This window comes from Pongo abelii, chromosome 10 (assembly GCF_028885655.2).
Source record: "Pongo abelii isolate AG06213 chromosome 10, NHGRI_mPonAbe1-v2.0_pri, whole genome shotgun sequence".
In the NCBI taxonomy this organism is placed as follows: Eukaryota; Metazoa; Chordata; class Mammalia; order Primates; family Hominidae; genus Pongo; species Pongo abelii.
In genome coordinates, this window is record NC_071995.2 from 118,804,101 (window position 1) to 118,808,085 (window position 3,985).

A 3,985-nucleotide genomic window follows, 5' to 3' on the forward strand; every position below is an offset into this window, starting at 1 on the left:
CAGTAAGCCAAGATCCACCACTGTACTCTAGCCTAGGTGACAGAGTGAGACTCTGTGTCAAAAAAAAAGATAGCACCTATCCTTCAAGATATACTTTTCCAGCACATTAATTGGGCCTTCAACAGATGCTATTAAATGTAGATTTTATTATTATGCAGATACGGTGAGGCCAATATAGGAGGCATTTGACATTGAAAAGATAGTGTCTCACTATGCCCAAGAGGAGGGGGCACACCAGCCATACGTGGCGACATGGCCATATAGGGGAAGCACCAGTGTCAGAGGCATTTGAACCAGAGTGACTCAATCTTTTTTTTTTTGAGACAGTCTCACTCTGTCACCCAGGCTGGAGTGCAGTGGCACAATCTCAGCTCACTGCAACCTCCGCCTCTCCAGGTTCAAGCGATTCTCCTGCCTCAGGCTCCCAAGTAGCTGGGACTACAGGCGCGCACCACCACGCTCAGCTAATTTTTGTATTTTTAGTAGACACAGGGTTTCTCCATGTTGGTCAGGCTGGTCTCGAACTCCTGACCTCAGGTGATCTGCCCGCCTCGGCCTCCCAAAGTGCTGGGGTTACAGGCATGAGCCACCGTGCCCCACCTGGGAACAGGACTTCTAAAAGGCAAATATGTCTGGAAGGCTGTGGTCCTAAGGCCATTTTTGCTGGCTATAAGCAGGGTCTCTGGAACCAAAGGGAGCACACAGCTGTCCTTAAAATTGAAGATGTTTATGCCCAAGATGAAACTGAATTCTGTTTGGGCAAGAGGTCTGCTTATTTATACAAAGCAAAGAATAACACAGTGACTCCTCGTGGCAAACCGAACCAAACCAGAGTAATCTGGGGAAAGGTAACTCAGACCTATGGAAACAGTGGCGTGGTTTGTGCCAAATTCCAAAGCAAACTTCCTGCTAAGGCCACTGGACATGGAATCCATGTGATGCTGTACCCTTCAAATATTTAAACTAATGAAAACTAAATAAATAAAAGTGGATTTGTGCTCTTGTAAAAAAAAAATCGGAAACCTACAGTTAATACAATAGGCCATCCCATTATTCTATCAGACCAGTTATTTCTGAGTGATAGGTACATGGTTAAGGCCAGTGAAGCCCATGGCCATAGGCCCATTATCACATCACATCACACTTTCTTTGCTGTAAAAGGGGTCTCTTGGTTCCCAAGATTGTGTGTGATAGTGATATGGTTTGGCTGTGTTCCCACCCAAATCTTACCTTGAATTGTAATAATCCCCAAGTGTCAAGGGTGGGGGCAGGTGGAAATAATTGAATCATGAGGGCAGTTTCCCCCACACTGTTCTCATGGTAGTAAGTCTCATGAGATACGATGGTTTTGTTTTTTTGTTTGTTTTTCATTTTTATTTTTATTTTTTGAGACGGAGTTTCGCTCTTGTTGCCCAGGCTGGAGTGCAATGGCACGATCTCGGCTCACCGCAACCTCCGCCTCCTGGGTTCAAGTGATTCTCCCGCCTCAGCCTCCCATATAGCTGGGATTAGAGGCATGTGCCACCACGCCCAGCCGGCTAATTTTTTTTGTATTTTTTGTAGAGATGGGGTTTCTCCATATTGGTCAGGCCGGTCTCGAACTCCCGACTTCAGGTGATCCACCTGCTTCAGCCTCCCAAAGTGCTGGGATTCCAGGCATGAGCCACTGCACCTGGCCTTTTTTTTTTTTTTTTTTTTTGAGACAGCGTCTTGCTCTGTCGTCCAGTCTGGAGTGCAGTGGCGAGATCTCAGCTCACTGCAACTTCCACCTCCCAGGTTCAAGTAATTCTCCTGCCTCAGCCTCCTGAGTAGCTGGGATTACAGGCACGTGCCACCACACCCGGCTAATTGTGTATTTTTAGTAGAGACAGGGTTTCTCCATGCTGGCCAGGCTAATCTGGAACTCCTGACCTCAGGTGATCCATCCACCTCGGCTTCCCAAAGTGCTGTGATTACAGGCATGAGCCACCGCGCCTGGCTGATCTGATGGTTTTATAAATGGGAGTTCCCCTGCACATTTTCTCTGTTGCCTGCCACCATGTAAGACGTGACTTTGCTCCTCCTTTGCCTTCCATCATGATTGTGAGGCCTCCCCAGCCATGTGGAACTGTGAGTCCATTAAACCTCTTTCGTTTATAAATTACCCAATGTTGGGTATGTTTTTATTAGTAGCATGAGAACAGACTAATACAGATAGTATGCCACTATATGACATCTGCAGACCACCAGATGCTGGTGCTAGTAGAGACACTTGGAAAGGGGAGGCAAACCTGCTTAAAGGATACATTTAAAGCTTAAAAGGATAAATTTCTAATTCTCCAAAGGGAGAGGGGTCAGACAGATGTTCTGGACCTACCACCTGGTGGCCGTGCTGATCTCTCTGAAGACTGGTACCATATTGATCCCTCCTGCCAGCAGCTGGATACTTAGCAATGGCAAACCTAGAGCATCCTTGGTGGACCCATGTTGTTGGATCCACACATGGTCTCCATCCCTCCCATCATTGTCACTATGTTCACGGCCCCACATTGCAAGCTGTGAGGGCATCAGACAGCCAGACCCATTGAAGATAGAATGTCTTATTCTTTTTGTTTAACCAGTATATGGCCTTTTACATAGTGGTTACTCAATAAATATTTTTGAATTTGATTTATTTATTCAACATTTATTGAACTCCTACAGTGTGATAGACAATGAGATAGGTTAAGAATACCAACTTGCTTTGGAGGCCGAGGCGGGTGGATCACCTGAGCTCAGGAGTTCGAGACCAGCCTGGGCAACATGGTGAAACCCCGTCTCTAGTAAAATACAAAAAATTAGCCAGGTATGGCGGCGTGTGCCTGTAATCCCAGCTACTCGGGAGGCTGAGGCAGGACAATTGCTAGAACCCGGGAGGCAGAGGTGGCAGTGAGCCAAGATCATACCACTGTACTCCAGCCTGGGTGACAGAGTGAGACTCCGTCTCAAAAAAAAAAGAATACCAACTTGGCTTGCTCAGATAGTAATGCAAAACAAAATAAAACGAAACCAAAAAAAAAACAACTAAAGTATCTGTCCTGTGTTGCAGGTTGGCGTCTCAGGACACAGACACTCACAAGGAGTTTGGGGGGCAAGTTGTTTAAAGAATGGAAAAAGGCAGAAGTCAGTCTGCAATGCAAGCCTAGCAGAGTATTGGTCAACCCAGCAGGAAGCTCCTGGGCCAAGATAGCCATCTCTCTCTCTCTCTTTTTTTTTTTTTTTTAACTTTTTTGTTTTTCTGAAACAGGGTTCACTCTGTTGCCCAAGCTGGCATGCAGTGGCACGATCACAGATCACTGCAGCCTTGAACTCTGGGGTTCAAGCAATCCTCCCACCTCAGCCTCTTGAGTAGCTAGGACTAAGGCATGCACCTCTACACTCGGCTAATTTTTAAAATTTTTTGTAGTGACAGGATATTATGTTGCCCAAGCTGGTTTTGAACTCCTGGGCTCAAGCAATCTTCCCACCTCGGCCTCCCAAAGTGCTGGGATTACAGGCATGAGCCACTGCGCACAGCCTAGCCATCTCTTTATATGCCCTCATCCTTCAGCCCAGATGCAGGCTGTCCTAGGAAGGGCCTGACCTTAAGTGAGGCTGACCCTAAAGGAGCTGCCAGCTGGAGGCCATCTCCTGACCACAATCCCCACAGCTGGGTGGCAAGTTCCTCCTTAAAGGATTTGAGTAGCCCACGTCTGTGTCTACCAGAGTCCACCTCTTGCTGTGCACAGATCCAGGTCTCCATATACTTTCAGGGACTAGCCCCTCCCTTCCATGGGTCCAGTGGGCCCTTCTTCCTTTTTTTTTTTTTTTTTTTTTTTTTTGAGACAGAGTCTCGCTCAGTCACCTGGGCTGGAGTACAGTAGCACAATCTCAGCTCACTGCAACCTCTGCTTCCCGGGTTCAAGCGATTCTCCTGCCTCTGCCTCCTGAGTAGCTGAGACTATAGGTGTACACCACTATGCCCGGC

General features: G+C 47.2%; 1 pseudogene; it reads left to right on the forward strand.

Annotated features, from left to right (window-relative positions):
* Positions 1 to 628: 628 nt before the first annotated feature.
* LOC112135858 (large ribosomal subunit protein eL33-like) lies at positions 629 to 962 on the forward strand (annotated as a pseudogene).
* The last annotated feature ends 3,023 nt before the right edge of the window (positions 963 to 3,985 follow it).